Here is a 21574-nt window from a genome sequence, read left to right as displayed (position 1 = left end):
CTCACCTGAGGATATTTTTCCCATTGATTTTTAGAGAGAGTAGAAGGGAGGGAAGAAAGGGAGAGAGCAAAAGAGAGAGAGAGAAAGAAACCTTGATGTGAGAGAGACACATCAATTGGTTGCCTCCTGCATGCGCCCTGACCAGGGCTGGGGATTGGACTTGCAACCCAGGTACATGCCCTTGACTGAAACTCGAGCCCAAGGCCCTTCAGTATATGGGCCAATGTTCTATCCACTTAGCAACACCAGCCAGGGCCAATCAATAAAATTTAATTTTATCAATACATTTAAATCAACGCACTTTAATTTTAATGACTTTTTTTTGTTCTGTTTTGTTCATTTTTTGTTTGTCCTGGAGGGGGTGCGCTGTTCCCAGAGGTACTGCTATACCGAGTGGATGTGTGTGCGGCGTGGATGGAGCAAGCTCCTGTTCCATCTCCCTGCTCCAAAACCCAAGTAATCTGTATTCATTAGAGGACGTATCAGATGTTAAACTGATCAGGACAGATATCTACCCTGGATCTTAGCCAAAAGGTCCAGACGCAATTAATAACTAAGTTTTAAGGTGACTTTAATTAATAAGTTTTCTTTTAATTAAGTTTTAATGTAAAAGAAGTTTGAATGCAATTTTAGTTAATCAGTTTTCATTTGATCATGTTTTTATTTTAATTAGCAGATTTTAATTTACTTAATACATTTACATTTTTTGATTTTGCAGAAAATTAAAACCCTCACTGGTAATGCTGAAGTCCTCCTTGACCCATCGCACGCCCCTCCCTCGGGTCTGCATTTCCCAGGCTCACTTCCCCTTTCATACCCTTTGTTGGGGAACATTTCCTCACACACACACACACACACACACACACACACACACACACACACACTCCTGTGATACTTTTTAAGGAAAGTGTCTGGCACATGGTAAGCAATTGATCAGCTATTCTACTACCTAAATCCATAATCTATTTAACCTTTAAGGCTCAGTTTGGATCTGAAACTTAAAAAACTTTTAAAATATGTTTATTGATTTTAGAGAGAGGAAGGGAACGAGAGAGAGAAATATGTCCATCTCCCCCTCCCCACTCAACCCCCCCCCCCCGCCCCGTACGTCCCTACCAGGGATCGAAACCATAGCCTGGGTATGTGCCCTGACCAGGAATTGAACCTGAGACCCTCCGGTCTATGGGATGACTCTCCAGCCAACTGAGCCACACCAGCCGGGGGGATCTGAAACTTTTTCTCTGCTCCAGTCCTCACAACCTCTTCCTTCCGCCAACAGCGCATGGAAGCTAAGCGCCTCTGTTGGTAGTTAACCAAATGCTGCTGGTGGTGTTTTTTGAGTGTTTGAGGATGTGTGATTTCACAGCTTTGATTTTTTATGTGCCAGACCCTGCCAGGTTACTAGACATCAAAGATGAGACAGAGTGTCTTCTGCCGCTAGATTTTATGGTTAAATACTAAGGTACTAAGGATTCTTAATCTATTTGTTCAACCACCAAATATTTACTCAACTCTCATGGTAGTAAAAAGGATGGGCTTATTCCTAGCTGTGTAGCCTTGGGAAAGTTACTTAGCCTCTCTGAGCTGGTTCTCTCATCTAGAAAATAGTTATGATCATAATATTCCTATCTCATCACAATGTTCTGAGGAGTGAATTAATACAAGTAGAGCTCCATAAATGTTTTCTGTTTATATTATAGACTAGAGGCCCGGTGTATGAATTGGTGCACCAGTGGGGTCCCTCGGCCTGGCCTGCAGGATCCAGCCGAAACTGGATCTCTGACATCCCCTGAGGGGTCCTGGATTGCGAGAGGGTGCAGGTCAGGCCGAGGGACTCCACCAGTGCTGAGGGACCCCACCAGTGCACGATCAGGGCTGGGGAGGGACATGGGAAGTTGGCCAGCTGGAAAGGGACTGCAGGAGGCCTCCAGGGCATGTCTGGCCTGACTTGCTCAGTCCCAATTGGCCGGACCCCAGCAGCAAGCTAACCTACCAGTTGGAGCATCTGCCCCCTGGTGGTCAGTGCACATGATAGCGAGCAGTTGAGTGGCCTTAGCATATCATTAGCATATTATACTTTGATTGGTTGAAAAGATGACCAGACAACCAGATACTTAGCATATTGGACTGTTATTATATAGGATTATAATTAAGCTGACCAATAGTCCCTGTTTGTCTGGAATTGAGTGGTTTCCAAGGACAAAGGGATTTTTATGCCAAAATCAGGAAAGTTCTGGGCAAATTGGGATAAGTTGGTCATTCTGATATAAGTATATATTATTAATAATAGTATTGATTATTATTATAATCAATGATGATGTCTTGTTAAGTACTATGGGAAATAGACTGTTGAATGAGGCCAGACCACACTTTGAAGAACATAGCCTGGTAGGCAAAGCAAAAGAATTACCAAAATAACCAAAAATAGAATTATGAAATATGTTTTATAACCTATGACCTAGAAGGGGTACTCTAAATACAAATACATACCCTAGGACAGTGGTCGGCAATCCGCGGCTCGCGAGCCACATGCAGATCTTTGGCCCCTTGAGTGTGGCTCTTCCACAAAATACCACGGCCTGGGTGAGTCTATTATTAAGAAGTGGCGTTAGAAGAAGTTTAAGTTTAAAAAATTTGGCTCTCAAAAGAAATTTCAATCGTTGTACTGTTGATATTTGGCTCTGTTGACTAATGAGTTTGCAGTCCAGTGGTCTGCGCATGGGCCACGAAGTTTCAATCGCACTGTACGTGCACGCCCGCACGTGGTATTTTGTGGGAGAGCCACACTCAAGGGGCCAAAGAGCCACATGTGGCTTGCGAGCCGCAGTTTGCCGACCACTGCCCTAGGAGATAGGGTGCTGTAACGCCCCAAAGAGTGTTCTGTGCAGAGCAGACAGTCCAAGGGCATCTGTTGCATGACTTGCAAGACGACAAGGCACAAGTGGAGCAGTGCTGTGGGCGCTCAGCAGCATCCAGCCGGGCAGCTGGGCCATTTCCTTTCCTCCTCCACGAGCATCACCAGTTACTCTGGGTTCATTGAGCCAGGGAAATGGTATCCGCTTCTGTGAGCTGTCGCTTTAACGGCCAAATATGAAGAAGCAGACCTTTCTTTCTTCTTTTTTATTTGTTTGTTGGTTCTAGAGAGGAAGGGGAGGGGAGAGAGAGGGAGAGAGAGAGAGATTTGCTGTGCCACTTATTTATGCATTCATTGGTTGATTTTTTTTTTTTTTCATATATTGGCAAGCAGAGGTGGGGTATTGCTCCTCTGAGAACAAGTTTTCCAGGTTTCTGGGTGGGAGCTCCAACCACCAGAAAAGTACCCCCCTGAGCAGGTGGCCTTTCTTGCCATAATGAGATAGAAGGTTTGACAGCAGATCATCTGTAACACCAAGTATGACTGCCATTAACGAACATACACAAAATGATACTTTGCTCATTCAAGTTTTTTTCTTTTAAATATTAATCACACAAAGACCTTGTGTGCATATATGCATAATCCATGGACACAGACAATAGGGTGGCGAAGGCCAGGGGCAAGGGGCAGGGGTGGGATCAATGGGGGGAAAAAAGGAGACATGTGTAATGCTTTCAACAATAAAAATGCTTTAAAAAGAGAATTAAAATGCTTTAAAATATTAATAATGAAAATTTGGAGCTTAGATATAAGATTTACTGCCGACATATTACTGTCGATGCTCAACCACCGAGCCACAGGAAAACTCTCAATATTTCCTAATGTCTGTTAAATAAATGTAAGAATCCTTGTTAATTCCTTCTTAGAGGTTCAGTCCCATCTTGCTAAGTGACTTGTTCAGGACCACCTCCTTCCTGAGTCTTGTCCCTTTCTTTTGTTATATATTTTAATTGATTTCAGAGAGAAGGGGGAGGGAGGGAGAGATAGAAACATGAATAATGAGAGAGATCATTGATCAGCTGCCTCCTGTGCACTCCCCACTGGGGATTGAGCCCACAACCCGGGCACGTGCCCTGACTGGGAATCCAACCAGTGACCTCCTGCTTCCTGGGTCTACGCTCAACCACTGAGCCAAACCAGCCAGGCTGACACTCAGTATTTTTGAATGCCTGCTAAATGAATGAAGGACTTCTCCTACACTGAAGGCAGGTGTTTATAATTGCTGCTTTGGCACAACCGATATGATCTACCCCTGGTTTACTTTTTCCTTTACTCATGGTTCTAGCCACACTAGCTTTTCCTGTTCACATGGGCCCACACGCCGTCCTGCCTCAGGGCATTCATACTTGCTCTTCTCCCAGGTATTTTTGTAGGTTCCTTCTTCTTTTCCTTCAGGTCTCTGCTCAGTATAACCTCCTCACCAGAGAGGCCTTTACTGACCTGTATTTTTTTTTTTTAAATAGTATCTTCTAACACTCTCTATCCTCTTCCTTTTATTTTAAAGAAGCTTGTTTGTGTTTTTTTAATCCTCACTCAAGGATGTTTTTTTCAATTGATTTTTTTTTGAGAGAGAGAGAAACAGCAATTTAAGAGAGAAACATCAGTGGGTTGCCTCCTGTACATACCCCAACTGGGAATCAAACTCAAAACCTAGGTATGTACCCGACTGGGAATCAAACCGCAATCTTTTGATGCACAAGATGACACTCCAATCAGCTGAGCGACCGGCCAGGGCTCCCTTTATTTTTCATTGAAGTATAACCACTTTGCACTGTAAATGTATTTGCCTATGTCCCAGTATAGGTATGCCGTCCAGCTCCTGAGCCACTAGCTACAGGGGGCTATGGAGCCCTTGAGAGGCGGCATGTAAAATAGATACCAGATTTGGAAGAGACCAATAAAGAGTAAATTATCACATGAAACATTTTTTTTCATTGATTACATGTTGAAATGACATTTTTGGTTAAATACAGTATTAGTAAAGTTAATTTCATTTGGGTTTTTAACCTTTCCTGAAAAATGGCTACTAGGAAATGTAAAATGATGTGGCTGGCGCTTGGGGCGTGTATTATGTTTCCATCGGACGCGCTGCTCTGAACGGAGGCGAGGGCCGGGACGTGTGTCCGACTCAGACCCTGCTGTCCCGCAGGACAGAAACCCAGCAAATAACCTTTCCTGAATGACGGAATCAAACGTGGGATGCCAGTCCTCCTCCTCTACCGTCTACCCCAGGGATCGATGAAAAACAAAGACTTCAAGTAAAACAAAAACACCTTTATCGAGGTACAATTTCAATAAATGAAGACATTTTAAATGTACAGCCCAACAACGTTTAGTTGTGTAACCGTCACCATAACCTATTTTTACACTATTTCCATCACCCCACTCAGATCCCCTCCTGCCAGTTTACAGTTGACCCCCATTCCTCCGCCCTCCCCCCGCCCCCCCCCCCCCCCCCAGGGAACCCACTAATGAGCTTTCTATCACGTGTTTCTATCACGTGTTCAATTTCTAAGGAATGAATTCACCGTCCCAGGGTGCACACTCCTAGGCCAGTCCGCGCCCCGGGCCATTGCTCTTCCCGGCTTCTGTCTTTTACTGGGACCCACACGTGGCCGCGTTTGCCTAAACCAGTGGTCGGCAAACATGTGGCTCGCGAGCCGCGGTTTGCCGCTCTGTTGAGCAATGAGTTTGCCGACCACTGGGATAGGGGCTTACTCACAAGGAACAACAGCCTGTCACTATTGGAATCGAGAATCTAGGACCTCGAGTGATGGAAATAGTGTAAAAACAGGTGATGGTGACGGTTACACAACTAAACGTCGTTGGGCTGTACATGTAAAATGCGTTTATTTATTGAAATTGTACCTCGATAAAGTTGTTTTTGTTTTACTTGAAGGCCCTGGACAAAGGCGGACAGAGCAGCTCATGTCCCGTTTGTGATTCTTCAGCCCCGCATCTTCCCAGCCACTGCCGGGCGGGTGTCTGGGGACCCCGCCTGGGAACACGCAGGGCCGCCTCGCTGGCCCCCCGACCCTGGGAGCACGGCCGCGGCTCGCACACCCCCATCGCGGAGCCTGCAGCTCGGCCGGCGCGGCCCCCAGGAGCCGGGTTCCCCGCGCTGCGTTCTAACGTCGCCCTCCGAGAACAATGGCCAGGGCCGCGACGCCAGCCCCGGCGTGGGTCGGGAGGGGCCCCCTGTCCCCCAAGTCCCCCAGCCGCCCTCCCCAGCTCCGCCTTCATCGCTCCCGCCCCTAACCGCCCTCCTTCCCAAACAGCGACCAACCGCCTCCTCTCCCGCCGGCCGCGGGTCACCTGACCGCGCCAAGCCCCGCCCCCCGCGCGGCCCCGCCCCCCCCGCGGCCGGAGCGCGGACTGCGCAGCCGGGCGGCACGCGGGGAGCCCGGGTGGCGCGAGGCGCGCGCGTGGCCGCGCTGGGCGGCGCGAGGCAGCCCGAGGCCGCGCACGTGAGCTCGCGCCGCGGGGCAGCGGGGCGCTCCGGGGGCGAGCGGGGTTGCGCGTGCGCGCCCGGCCGGCGGGGCAGCGCGTGGGAGGCCGGAGGCCGCTGGGAGGCCCGCGAGGCGCGAGGCCCGGCGCGCGAGCCCCCGGGGGCGGGTAAAACCCGGTTGCTGCTGCCCCTACCCCTTCCCCATCCTCCCCACCTCCCCTTTCCCGCCCTTCCTCGGTTTTTAACGCCTCCTCCCTTTAAAAATCTAATTCGTCTATATATTTCTTTTTGGGGGGCCCATCTACCCTTCGAAGGGCGCAGCGGGTGCGGCGGGCGCCCCTTACCCCGCGTCACGCACGCATCTTCTGCACCCCAACAGCTCCGGGCCCCGCTGCACCCCCGCAACCGCCTTCGCCTTGGAGAAGACTTTCCTCAGGGGCTCCTGAACCGCTGCACCCCGCTTTTTTCCTACCCCGCCCCCCCAGGCCCTAACTGCTCCCTCGCAGCTCCCCAGCTCGCGCCGCGAGCCCTACCCGACCTCCGCACTTTCTGCATCTCGGCCTTGCATTCGCTCTCCGCTCCCAGGCCCCTTCTGCTAAAAAATTCTTTCATCCTAAACAGCCCCACCTTAGGGGACCCAGATTTGTTTCCTTTTGGGATCTTCCAGCAAAACCAAATATCTCCCCTATCTTCCCCTGGTTACTCCCCTCCCCCTCCTTCTAGGAACTTCCCCTAGCAAAAGATTATTTTTTCGTTCTCAGATTTTTCCTCCATTTAGGATCACTTTCCAGCAAAAATCCTTTCTTCCCACCAAGAGTCCCCTTTTTGGAGTATCGTTTCATTGAGAACAAACCAACTCAGATCTTCCATTTTCTCTCCCATCTAATATCTATTTTTTTCCAATCCTCTCTCCCAACTCCAACTGGCTTCTCCCAGCAAAACCCTTCAGTTTCCTCCAGGGAGGGGGCAGTGAAAATAAGGAAAGAAAGAAAAAAATAATAACTTTCCCTTAACAACAAAACTTCTTTTCCACCTAGATCACCCCAGTTTACTCTTGCTTTCTTCCTTCTCAAAATTGCCCATTTCCCCCAATTTCACACCTGTGTCTTTGCTTCTTTGGGGACACACGATCTGACGGCCCCTTCCTTTCCACCCCACCACCTGCTTTCAGGGTGAAAGAAGTTGGCCCAGTGCCCTGTATTTACCACCCGGTGTTCCAGGAGGAAATAGCCAATGGTCTGACTGTCACCTGGGCCCCCCTGTGCCCCGGAGATTTCGCTCCTCTCTTGGTGAGTTTCCTCCCTTTGCACGTGTCCAGAGACACCTCCTTTCTCAGGTGGATTCCTTTCTTTCTCCGAAGGATTTCCAATCCACCCCAGAGACTCTCAGTACCAATGGGGAGACGATTGCAAGTTGCCGCTTTGGGAAGTCACAGAGGAGAAGGGTTACTTATCCTGCATGCTGACTCTCTGGAACAATGCAGACACTTACTAGATTGGTGTTTGTTTCATTGTTGATTGCAAAGCAACTTAGATACCTACAGGGCATAGGCAGCGAAAGACCGGGTGTGTGGCGAACCAAAGATCACCTGCCCCATCCAAGTGATGGCAGCCAGTGGAAATGGCTGTGTGGACATGCCAGGACAGTGTTGCTAGAACTTAATGTTTTTGTTTTTGTTTTTTTAGAAGAGACCAGAACACTATCTCTATGTGAAACCTTTTGATCTTTATTTTATTTTTTTTAAATGATTTTATTGATTTTTTTACAGAGAGGAATAGAGAGTTAGAAACATTGATCAGCTGCCTCCTGCATGCCCCCTACTGGGGATGTGCTCGCAACCAAGGTACATGCCCTTGACCGGAATCGAACCTGGGACCCTTCAGTCCGCAGGCAGACACTCTACCCACTGAGCCAAACCGGTTAGGGCGATCTTTATTTTTTTAAAATATATTTTTACTGAATTCAGAGAGGGAGAGAGAGAGAGAGAAACATCAATGATGAGAGAGAATCATTGATCAGCTGCTCCTGTAGGCCCCCTACTGGGGATCGAGCCTGCCACCTGGGCATGTGACCTTGACTGGAATCAAACCCGGGACCCTTCAGTCCGCAGGGTCTATCCACCGAGCTCTATCCACCGAGCCAAACTAGCTAGGGCAACTTTTTGATCTTTAAATGCTGACAACGAATTTAATAAGTATTTAGAGATAGTGTAGGGTCCTTACAAAGCCTGCTGGCCACCAGTTTGGGATTTTTGGCTTAGGGTTTCTTTCTGTGGTAGACACACACACACAGGTACACTCCTGCTTGTGCACATGCAGGACTTTTTCTCTTCAGAGCAGCAGTTCTCAAACTTTGGTCTTAGGGCCCCTTTACACTTAAAATCACTGAAGACCCCAGAGCGCCTTTGTGCTTGCAAACTATACCTACTGATACTTGTTGTGTTAGAAGTTTAATTCACTTTGAAAATATTTATTAATTTAATTTAAATATATTTTATTGATTTTTTTTTTTTTTACAGAGAGGAAGGGAGAGGGATAGAGAGCTAGAAACATCGACCAGCTGCCTCTTGTACATCTCCTACTGGGGATGTGTCCGCAAGCAATGTACATGCCCTTGACCGGAATCGAACCTGGGACCTTTCAGTCCGCAGACCGACGCTCTATCCACTGAGCCAAACCGGTTTCGGCTATTAATTTAATTTAAAAGAGCAATAATAAGTCCATTATAGAGTAAGATCATTGACATTTTTATTTTTTTTATCAAGTTTTTTAAAAAAATATTTTATTGATTTTTTTACAGAGAGGAAGAGAGAGTTTGAAACATCGATGAGAGAGAAACATCGATCAGCTGCCTCTTGCACACCCCCTACTGGGGATGTGCCGGCAACCACGGTACATGCCCTTGACCGGAATCGAACCTGGGACTCTTCAGTCCGCAGGCCGACGCTCTATCCACTGAGCCAAACCAGTTTCGGCGACATTTTTGTTAAAAAGAGTATATTTCCGCCTAGGCCAGGTGGCTTAATTGCTTGGAGCATTGTCCTGTATACCAAAAAGGTTGTGGGTTCCATTCCCAGTCAGGGCACATACGTAGGTTGCGGGTTCCATCCCTGATCGGGGTGTGTACTTGGGGAGGTAACTGATAGATGTTTCTCTCTTGTCTCTCTCTCTCTCTCTCTCTCTCCCTCCCTCTCTCTGTAAAATCAATAAACATATCCTCGAGTGAGGATTTTTAAAAAAGAGTATATTTCAGAACACAAAAAAATTTAATGAGAATAAAAGAACAAAACGACGAACAAAAAAGTAAAAATAAAACCACAAAATTTTGTGAGAATAGTGGCATTGTTTTACATGTTTAGAGTCATCTGGATTCTCAGATCCTCTGCATTCAGCCTTTGAGATATGTCCTGTAGCTTCTGGAAAGTTTCGCCCCGAATGAAAAGGCAGATAACATCTGAATATCACTATGGAAGTAGTCTTGAGGACCCCACGGCTCGCCCCACATCACCGCACCGTGACAACCGCTATTCTAGATTTTAATGCTTATTTGCGTTTCCTGCTAGGATCAGCTTTTGGATTGAGACACTTTGGTGTCTCTTTTCTCATTTAGATAATTCTGTGCAAGAACCTTCCCTGGACGGCACAACGGTGGCCTTCTCATTCCTCCAGGCTTTCTCTTTCCCAATGTAAGCTTTACATTTGCTCATATGATGAGCTATCAGAGGAAATGAGTCAACGGTCTGGTTGGAAGTATAGATGAGCTACATGGTGGGACGAGGGAGTCTTCCTTGATGGTTCAATTTAAGAATGTAAGTGCAAGATTTGCACAGTGACAGTTACTGTAGCCAATTAGGCTTACCTGCGGCGAAGTGATTGCTAATTGAAATAAAAAAAGAACGTAGGTGCAGAATTAGGGCAGGAGTCCACTCTCACGTGTGGGGTCAGAGCAAAGTGGAGTGGTTAAGTGTGAGGGCTTTTTAAAAAAATCCGCACCCAAGGAATGAGGATACTTTTTAGAGAGTGGAAGGGAGTGGAGAGGGGGAAAGAGAGAGAGAGAGAGATGTGAAAGAGACATCAATTGGTTGCCTCCTGCACGTGCCCCAACGGGGCGGGGGGGGGGCGCTCGGGGAGAGCATGATCAAACCTGCAACCCTGGTGTGTGCCCTTGACTGGGAATCGAACCCTGGACCCTCTGGTGTACAGGCCAATGCTCTAACCAGTGAGCAATACTGGCCAGGGCAAGTGTGAGGGCTTTGAAGTCAGACTTCCTGGGGTTGAATCCTAACCTTGATTTTGAGCAAGTTACTGAACTTCTCTGGACATTATCTACCTCATCTGTAAAGTAGGGCTAATAATACACTGAGTGGCCAGATTATTATGATCTCTGAATGCATAATAATCTGGCCACTTAGTGTATATCTCCTATCTAATAAATAGGGAATATGCTAATTGACCCTCATGCCATCGCAAAGATGGTGGTGCCCACAGGCAATAAGGAGGGAATATGCTAATTGACTGTCACGCCCTCAAAGATGGCGGCACCCACAGCCACAAGATGGCAGCACCCAGTCCCCTCAGCCCCGCCAAGGCGGCAGGCACACCCGGCCACTCTGTGTGCCTGCCTCCAGAGTCCCCCAGTCCCCTCAGCCCCCCAATCTCCCAGGGCTGGCCCGAGGCGCAGGCAAGCCTCGGATGGCAGCTGCCCAGCCACCCAGGGCCTCCCGAGGCTCAGGTAACCAGGGCCGGCTGAGGTTTGTGCTGCCGGCAGTGGCAGCAGCAGAGGTGTGATGGGTCATCGCCTTCCCCTGATCACCAGGTCTCCTCCCGCCCCTGAGGATTCCTGGACTGTGAGAGGGGGCAGGCCAGGCTGAGGGACCCCCTTCCAGTGCATGAGTTTTCATCCACTGGGCCTCTAGTATATATATATTAGAGGCCCAGTGCATGAATTCGTGCATGGGTGGGGTCCGGCCAGCCTGGCCAGGGGGAGGAGACATGGGCAGTTGGCTTGCCTGCCTGCTGGTTGAACTCCTGGTTGAGGGGACAATTTGCATATTAGCCTTTTATTATATAGGATATACACTGAATGGCCAGATTATTATGCGTTCAGAGATCATAATAATCTGGCCACTCAGTGTAGATAGCTCCTTGTAGCTCCTCATTAGTGCAGATTTAGAACATTTCCATCAGCACAGAAAATTCTTTGTGCCTCAAGGGGTATTGTGGGAATTAAATGAGATGATATATAAGTGATCAGGTGGTGCCTGGCATGTGATAAAACCTCGGTAAATGTTTGTTGCCACTGTTATTATTATAATGATTATGATAGGGGCCAGGCGGGAAGATAAATGAGGAAAATGGGAACTGGAGGCCACGACCCTCTCCAGAGATGGCAGTTGTCCTTCAGTTCTATCTATTGATAACTGTCGGGCAATAGCAAATCTACTGCTTTTCAAGAGAAGCCAGAAATCCACATATTTAGTTGAATTGTCTCCATTTAAAAGAAGTGTTGATGACTAATGCATTTTTAAAAACACTGTGTAGGCCAAACAAAACAGGCCTGCAGTTTACAATAATGTTTGGAGTGGGAAAATAAGGAAAGAAAGTAAAAGCTGCAAGTCTCCCAGCTCCCAACAAGCTGATGTCACTCAGGCGTGTTCACTCTCTCCCTGGTAACATCAATGCAGAGAGGAACAGGAAAAGGTGGCCCTGGGGCGGGGAGGGGGGGCGCGGACCGGGAGACTGATAGAACAGCAGGTTGGGGCCCTTCAAAGAGGAAGAGAGGTGACACAATGGAATCCTGTCACTCCCCCCATGAGAGGGATGCTGAGAGCCTTTGATCGGAGTTCTGTGCCAGGCAAGATGTTGTGAGAAGTAGAGATGCATAAGGCAGATTCACAGCCATCCTAGAGCTGTGGCCTGGGGAAGATAGAGGAACCGGAAAGGTCCTTAACTCCTGGGGCCATTGGAGAAAGTGGGAGGTGGATTATCAGACACGTGCTTATCAGAGTTCCGGGGAGGGCAACATAACCTCAGACTTTGTGATGTTGGGAGTATTCTCTATGGCAGAGAGGGGGCATGTAGGCCTGATTTGGCAGAGTTTGGTAAAGCTGAGTAAAGAGAGCTGGGTCAAGGGACACCGATCAGGGAACTACACTCAGATGTCTCCAGGGCATGTAAAGGAGTGAAGCGGGAAGGTGTGAGGGAATAGGGCGTGGTGGAGACTCGGGCAAACTGCACAGTCCGTGCTCTATCTCAAGGCGGCTGCAGCTTCTCCTGCACGTGCCCCAATGGGGCTTTGCAAGACTGTAGACTCAGCCCTGGCCGGTTTGGCTCAGTGGATAGAGCAATGGTCTTCAGACTGAAGGGTCCCGGGTTCGATTCTGGTCAAGGGCACATAACAGGGTTGTGGGCTCGATCCCCAGTGTAGGGCGTGTAGGAGGCAGCCAATCGATGATTCTCTCTCATCATTAATGTTTTTATCTCTCCCTCCCTCCCTCCCTCTCTTTTCCTCTCTGAAACCAATTAAAATATGTAAAAAAAAAAATTCTTAAAAACAAGAAAAAAAGAATGTGGACTCAGTGTTGACAGATCCTCAGATATCTTCCCCCACCCATTTTTACATAGAAATTGGAAAGCCTTACTTTAAAAAAAAAAAAAAAGGTTTTGTTTTTTTTTTAATTTTTAGAGGAAGGGAGAGAGAGAAACATTGATGTGAGGGAACACGCCACCTGGTCCCCTACAGTGCACTGGATGACGCCCAACCAACGGAGCCATACTGGCCAGGGCTGGAAAGCCTTATTTATTTATTTATTTTTATTATTATTATATTTTTTTAATGTTCTCAGGTGAGAACCTGAGCTTTCTTGTTTTTAATATATTTAATTGATTTTTTACAGAGAGGAAGGGAGAGGGAGAAAGAGTTAGAAACATCAATGATGAGAGAGAAACATCCATCAGCTGCCTCCTGCACACACCCCACTGGGGATGTGCCCGCAACCCAGGCACATGCCCTTGACCAGAATTGAATCTGGGACCCTTCAGTCCGCAGGCCGACGTTCTATCCACTGAGCCAAACCAATCAGGGCGAAAGCCTTATTTTAATGAGAAATCTCTAGAGCCTGCCGTGTCCAATGTGGTATCCACTATCATTTGTAGCTATGTAAATTCAGATTTAATGAAAATAAAATAAAGAATATCGTTCCCAGTCACACCAACTGTATTTCTGGTGCTCATTAGCTACTTGTGGCTGATAGCTATCGGCAGATAGTACAGATTTAGAACATTTCCATCAGCACGGAAAATTCTTTTGGACAGTGATGCTCTGGCCAAAAGAACTCTGACAGGATTTTTAACCTGATAACGAATTGAAAAATGTTTAAATTTACTGCAAGCTAAATAAAACAGCTTTGTAGAACAGGCACATCCTATATAATAAAAGCCTAATATGCAGATTGTCCCCTCTGTGGTCATTCGACCAGTTCAACTGCTCACTATGACATGCACTGACCACCAGAGGGCGGCATGGCACTGGCAGCGGGCTGCAGTGGAGGCGCTGCCAGCCCTGATGGGCCCAATGAGAGTGGGACTGTGGAGGGATGGTGGAGCAGGTGAGCAGGTGCCAGGCCAAGGCGAGTGTGAGCAGGGGCCCGATCGCCAATGTCTCCCCCCCACACCCCCTGCAGCAACCAGCAGCAGCAGTGGGGGTCCTGGCCCCATAGATCGTCCCACAGGTGGGATGGTGGGGCAGGTGAGGGGGCAGCGCCAGGCCAAGGCAGGGTGCCAGTCAGGGCTGTGAGGCTTGGGGCTTGAGCTGGGGCCCGATCTCCGAAAGCCACCCCGAGGGACCACACCCGTGTACAAATTCGTGCAGTGGGCCTCTAGTGTATTCAGATTGTTCCCTCCCCTCCAAACAATGCCACAGTAAATATTATTTAGCTAATTGTGACCTTAGGGCTACAGTCTAGAGCAGTGATGGCGAACCTATGACACGCGTGTCAGCACTGACATGCGTAGCCATTTCTGATGACACGCGGCCGCATGCCGAGGATGAAACATTTGCTGCTCCTGAGGATGAAACATTTGCGACTAGAGTCTTGGAGTTAGTTTTTTCCTCAAAGTGACACACTACCCGAGTTATGCTGTTTTTTTTTTTTTTAAATATATTTTATTGATTTTTTACAGAGAGGAAGGGAGAGGGACAGAGAGCTAGAAACATCGATGAGAGAGAAACATCGACCAGCTGCCTCCTGCACACCCCCCACCGGGGATGTGCCCGCAACCAATGTACATGCCCTTGACCGGAATCGAACCTGGGACCCTTCAGTCCGCAGACCGACGCTCTATCCACTGAGCCAAACCGGTTTCGGCTATGCTCAGTTTTTTGGCGAAGTTTGACACACCAAGCTCAAAAGGTTGTCCATCACTGGTCTAGAGCTGGATGGCAGGTTACTTTCCTAAGAGGGGGTAGCATTTCCCAGGAGATTCCCTTTCTTCTCCTACCCCAACCAGTCCTGGAATGATGGGCCTTTTTTAAAAGAAAAAAAAATTAAATTGGCTTTGGATCCCCAGCGTTGACTTAAATTGGTTTTTAAACTATGAAATGAGGCATAAATGATACATATGTTCCTAAAGCTTACAGTTCTTGTGCCGTCAGAAAGCCCAAATCAATTTGCAAATTAAATATAAACAAAGCAACCAAACCAATGTAATTCAAATTAATGAGAGAGTTGCTCTTAAGTGCTTCCTTAAGACAAGTATTTTTCAGACCGCCACACTGGGCCCTTTTGGGTTCAGCAGGCCCCGTGATGTCTCATTTCTCCCCTCCCTTTTCTCTGAACTGCAGCAAAGCCTCTGTTTGTACCATGGCGTCTGTTGGCTTTTAGTTGAGCCCAAAGGCCTCATTATGAGCTAAGTCACCTGTTTCCTCTTCTCGTTGGCCCGTGGCAAAAGCAAAATAGTCCTTTTTGGCATTCGTGCAATTACAAACATTCCCTGGGCATGGAAGCCAAGTGGTAGTACTGGATTATATAAAGTGATAATCCAGTAATCCAAATATACTGATTCCTTCTTATAGCCTATTTTCAAAATGAAAATACAAAATAAAAAAATTCTTGGAAAGAGTATTTGGGCTGTTGGGAATGCCTACAAGGTTCCATGGACCACAAACCCAGCCCCACTAGGGCCAGCAGGTAGCTGTGTACACAGAAGGCGCCAAAACTTGTTGACTTGAATTTATCTGTTGACAGAATAAGAGCAAGTTCGAGATTGGGTGATGGGGGTGCTTTACTCTCTGGTAAAGGATGTAAATATCAAAGCGTGGCCTTTGGACTTCCGGCTGGCCTGCCGGAGGCTGTGACCGGACCAGTTTGTCCTCTGGACTATGGGAGTGCGTTGGAAAGCAAGCGAATCCAGAGACATTCTGCCTCCCTCCCTGCCGCACTTCTGTGTTTTTAACTGACACAGGGCGGCCTGCAGTTTAATTTATGGGCAGTCAGTGCTGTGCAGGGGTAAGAACACAGGCTCTCAAGTCAGAGTATCTGGGATTAAGACCTCGCTCAACTGCTAGTTAGTACGTGACTTTGAACACATTACTTAGCCTTTCCTTCTCTGCAGAGTGGAAGTGATAATAGAACCAACCTTGGGGTTGTTGTGAGGGGTGAATTAATGCATTAAAGTACTTGGCGTGATCCCCGATGAGAAAAGGCTTAATATTTTATTTTATATAATTATATATATATATTTAAATCCTCACTCAAGGACATAAGGATATGTTTATTTTTTAAAATATTTTTATTGATTTCAGAGAGAGGAAGGGAAAGGGAGAGAGAGATTGAAATATCAATGATGAGAGAGAATCATTGATCGGCTGCCTCCTGCACGCCCCACACTGGGGGTCGAGCCCACAACCCCGGCGAGTGCCCTTGACCAGAATCGAACCCGGACCCGTCAGTCCGCAGGCCGACGCTCTACCCATTGAGCCAAACCGGATAGGGCAGGATATGTTTATTGATTTTAGAGAGAAGGGGGGGGGGGGGGAGGGGAGAGAGAGAGAGAGAAAGAGAGAAATCAGTGTGAGAGAAACATGGATCAGTTGCCTCCCACATATGACATATGCCCTGACCGGGGGATTGAACCCAAAACCTGGGAATTGAACCCGCAGCTTTTGGTGTATGGGAAGACACTCCAGCCAACTAAGCCACCTGGCCAGGAAGTAATGCTTTATATTTTATTAGCTTGTTTTTATTGGGAGAGGAAGAAAGAGATGGGTTCTGCACTTTGGAGTACTCAACCAGTTTATAGCAGTGCTCTGGGAGAACGTTAGAATTGGAGAAATTCATTTTGCCTCAGAATATAAACTTCTATAGTTCACATTCCCTTCTCTGTAATTTAGAAACCCCAAAATATCTTTGAGTGCCCAGATGTCTCAAACCTCATTTGGTGGCCAAATCTGAACTAACACGTTGCTCTTTATTTTTTTCCATTGCTCTAATCACAGGTGTCAAAGCGGAAATAACAGTTTGGTTATGAGGTGCTGACCCAGACCTATGTGGGTTATTTAAATATGGCATATGCATTGATTTACCTTTCTAAATCCCCCAAATTTTGAATTCTGAAACTCATTTAGGCCGCAGAGTTGTGGTACGGGATTGTGGACGTGTATTCAACTTTCATTTGAGCAACCTCAGTAGGCTACATACACAGACAGGCAGACAGGTGCATAATGTGAAATTATGCAGGTGTTGAGGGCTCAGCTGTTCTATTACATCTCAACATGGACAGTTTAAAAACAGTAGACACTGACAGCCTAGGAATCCAGGCCCAAACTCCAGTTATTCTAGGATCCACTAGATTTGCTCTCAGGGAGTCATCAAGCGTTTTTTTTAAATGTCCAGGTATGGACAGAATTATTCATAATAGCCAAAATGGAAACAACCCAAATACCCATCAAAGGATTAATGGTTTAAAAATGTAGTATAACTAGACAATGGAATATTATCTACAATAATAAAAGTGTAATATGCTAATTAGACTGGACAGCCGAACGACCTTCCAGATGTCCTGGACAAAGCCGGGGCTGTGAGGGCCGAGCCCCTTGCACGAATTTCATGCATCGGGCCTCTAGTTCAGCCATAAAAAGGAATGAATGGCACATGCCACAGTGTGGATGACCTTGAAAATGCTGTGCTTAGTGAAAGAAGCCAGACATGAAAGGCTGCATGTTGTTTGATTTCGTTTGTATGAAGTGGATGGCTCTCTGAACGGCCAAACTTTGTTTACGTGCCTCGTAAATTTTTCTTAGAAAACTGAACATTTTGAATATTATAATGTGTCACTCTCGGAGTAGATTCTCTACTCCCACCCCAGGGTTTGTCGCTGCTCCGTGTGGGTTGTAATGATTTGTTTAGCGACTTTTCTAGACTTTTAAAATAAAGACTATATTCGTTGCCATGTGGGGCCAGTGATTTGACAGAGGTCCTTAACTGCCCCGAACGGAACAGGAATTGCCCAGTCTTCGCAGCTGGGCTCTGTGGGTGTCAGACACGCTGTCAACACTCGGTGGGCAGTTTACAGCCTTCACCTTCACTTCCTGGCTGCACAGAAGGAAGGTCAGCCAGAGGTGCGAGCTTAGAGCCTCTGTGGGTCTTCTCTGAGCATGTGCCTACCCTGGGCACATGGCCTTCTAGGTTCCCTGAAATATGTAGAAGGTTTTTAGATTTTTATTTTATTTTTTAACTAACTAAATTCTACAGTTTAAATTAGGGTTCACTCTTTGTCTTGTGTAGTTCTATGGGTTCTGGCGAATGTATCTGTCATTATAGTATCACACAGAGTAATTTCACTCCTAAAAATCCCTCCATGTTCCACCTGTTCATCTCCCCCCACCCCCACCCCCCAACCCTGGCAGTCACCAATCTTTTTATGGTCTCTATGGTTTTGTCTTTTCCAGAATGCCATGTAGTTGGAGCCATACACTATATAGCACTTTCAGACTGGCTTCTTTCACTCAGCAATATGCATCTATGGTTCCTCCGCGTCTTTTTATGGCTTGAGATCTCCTTGCTTTTCATTGTTTATCCATTCTCCTCTTGAGGGACATCTCGGTTGCTTCTAGTTTGGGCAGTACGAATAAAGCTGCTATAAACATGTGTGTGCAGGTTTTGTGTGGACGTGGGTTTTTAACGCATTGAGGTGGATACCTAGGAGTGTGCTGGCTGGATCGTATGGTAAGACCCTGTTTAACTTGGTAAGAAGCTGCCAGTGTGGAAGCTTTTTGGTGCCTTATTCCCCAAGCATCTCAATCTCCAGCCTTCCCTCCCTGCTTTCCATGGCTGGTCTGTTGTTGGCCCCAGATAATATCCTTTGTCCCAAGCTGTAGCAAATGGTTCATTGTTTTTGTTTTTTTGATGTTTTCAGCACACCCGCCCCCCATTCCCGCGGCCCCCCCCGCCCCCCGCCGCTAGCTACTCTCTACCTTGAGAGAATTCCAAATTGGGCAAGATCAAGGCAAGACCTTTGCGTTAGACCTTCAGGAGCCATTCCACAGGGGAAGAGAGACAACCTCAGTTCTTTGAGAACAAGGTCCTCTCTGCTGCCTCCCACACCAGGAACCCACACCAGAACAGTCTAGGGAAGGGGGTGGGACAGGGGTGAGTTAAAGTGACCCAGGGCTCTCCTCCCAGGTGCCATTCGCCTTTTTCTTAATGAGGGTTCACTTAGTTGCTGTAAACCCTTGACTGTTTTCCAGAGTTGCAATAATGTTTCTTTGATGCCACAGCTGGGAAGTTTTAAATTCACTACTTCAATTCCTCTACTTCCTACATAGGTCTATTTAGATCAGTGGTCGGCAAACTCATTAGTCAACAGAGCCAAATATTAACAGTACAACGATTGAAATTTCTTTTGAGAGCCAAATTTTTTAAACTTAAACTTCGTCTGACGCCACTTCTTCAAAATAGACTCGCCCAGGCCGTGGTATTTTGTGGAAGAGCCACACTCAAGGGGCCAAAGAGCCGCATGTGGCTTGCAAGCCGCAGTTTGCCGACCACGGATTTAGATAGTCTATTTCCTCTTGAGTCAGTTTTGGTAATTTGAATCTTTCTAGGAATTTGTTCTAATCTAATTTACCTAATTTGTTGGCATGCATTTATTCATAATATTCCTTTATAATCCTTTCTTATTTTTGTAAGGTCATTTAGTGATATTTTCTCTTTAATTTCTAATTTTAGTAATTTGAGGGTTTTTTTTTTTCTCTCTCTTTTTTGGGGATAAATTCTGCCAGTTTAGATGTCCCATAGTTAGATTTTCTTAGCATGGATACGTAAAGTGTGAATTTAATCATTATCTCTTTCTTTTATCCAAATGATTCAAAACTTGTAGTAGTTTTTGAGCCAAGGTCTATGAGGTAGACTCAGACTTTGTCTGAAAAAGTCTATATTGCTCCCTCGTGAACAGTAGTTTTCCCGCGCTGATTCTGTACTAACTCTCCTCCTCACTTCCTCTGCTGCTGTGTTTCCCTTGCCTTCCAGCCTCGTTTCTGTTGGGAAGTTTGCCACATCAATCTAGTCATCATCCCCTGTAGACTGTCTGCCTGTTTGTTTTTTTCTGGTAGTTTTCAGGGTTTTCTCTTTGTCTTTAGTGTTCTGCAGTTCTGCGTGTCAAGGAGTGAACTAGTTTTTATTTATTCTGCTCTGACCTTGCAATGCTTGATTGTTAACCATATATCTTCCAAGAATCATACCTTTTAAGTTTGGATTCATGTGTTTCTGTAGCTCTGGAAATTCTTCCACCGTCGTCTCTTTACTATACTGTCTCTCCTACGATCTTTCCTCTTTCCTTTTGGGATCCCTATTAGGCGTTTGCTTCTTCTCCATTCATATTTTCTCAACTTCTCAATCATATTTTCATTTCTTTATCTCTGTGCTGCCTTCTGAGAGGATTTCCTTGGTTTGCTCTGCCAGTTCATTGTTGCTCTCTTAGCACTGTCTAATCTGCTGTTTAACCTCCAGTGAATTTTTAATTTGAAAGTCTTGCAGTTCTAGAAGTTCCATTTGTTTCTTTTTAAAAAGGTTTGCTCTTGTCACATACTGACTTCTTTGCTTACACTGTGTTTTGTTGTCTCCCATTGTCCTATTTTTGGGATGTTTCTCTAGGCTTGTGTGCCATTTTTCTCTTATTTCGTTTTCCTGTGAATGACACGGCTCCTCCAGGTCCCAGCCTCCAGCGTATCCTCTTTAATAGAAATATACTCTGAGTCGTATACATAATTTTAAAATTTCTAATAAGCCACGTTAAAAAATAAAAGAGGCAAATGAAATGAATTTTAAAAACATTATATTTAGTCCTCTAGGTACAAAGTATTCTCACTGAAACATGTAATCAATATAAAAAGTTATTATTTTTGCCCTGACCGGTGGGCTCAGTGGGTAGAGCGTCGGCCTGCGGACTGAAGGGTCCCAAGTTCGATTCCGGTCAAGGGCATGTACCTTGGTTGCAGGCACATCCCCAGTAGGGGGAGTGCAGGAGGCAGCTGATCGATGTTTCTCTCTCATGGATGTTTCTAACTCTCCCTCTCCCTTTCTGTAAAAAAAAATCAATAAAATATATTTTAACAAAAAGTTATTATTTTTCTGAACTAAGTCTCCCTAATCCAGTGTGTATTTTACACTCACAGCATGTCTCAGTGTCGGGCCAGGCCCACTTGAGTGCTTCCTGGCCACATGTGACTAGTGGCTGCCATGCCGGACAGCGGCTCCAGGCCCATGAGGCTGATTTCCCCTTGTGCTTACACCTCTGGCTTTGAGTTTTCTCACTGCTGCTGGCACTTGGGTTTTAACTGTCTCTTGAGCTTGGCTGTATATTAAAAATTATCTTTTCTCACATTTCAATGTGTTATAGCTGGAAAAGAGGTCAGTTCAGTCCACCATGTTGCTGGGAGTCCTTCCCTTTACTCCTTACAACCACTTGTGATGGAAGCTATTCTTATGCCCAATTTACAGATGAGGAAACTGGGTCTCATGGCGCTTAAGTGACTCCCAGGGTCATATGGCTATTACGTGTCAGAGAACAGACCCAAATACAGGTCTGTTCAAAGTCCAAGTCCAAGTTTAATCCACTACACTGTGTTGCCATCTTGTAATTTTGATTCCTCCTTGTTCATTTTTAGTAATTAGAGACCAAGAGTTCTCTCCTCCCTGGATCCTTACACGGCTGTGC

Source organism: Cnephaeus nilssonii (genome assembly GCF_951640355.1).
Source record: "Cnephaeus nilssonii genome assembly, chromosome: 20".
Lineage (NCBI taxonomy): Eukaryota > Metazoa > Chordata > Mammalia > Chiroptera > Vespertilionidae > Cnephaeus > Cnephaeus nilssonii.
The sequence above is the reverse complement of the archived record's forward strand: the minus strand, read 5'-3'. Positions refer to the sequence as shown.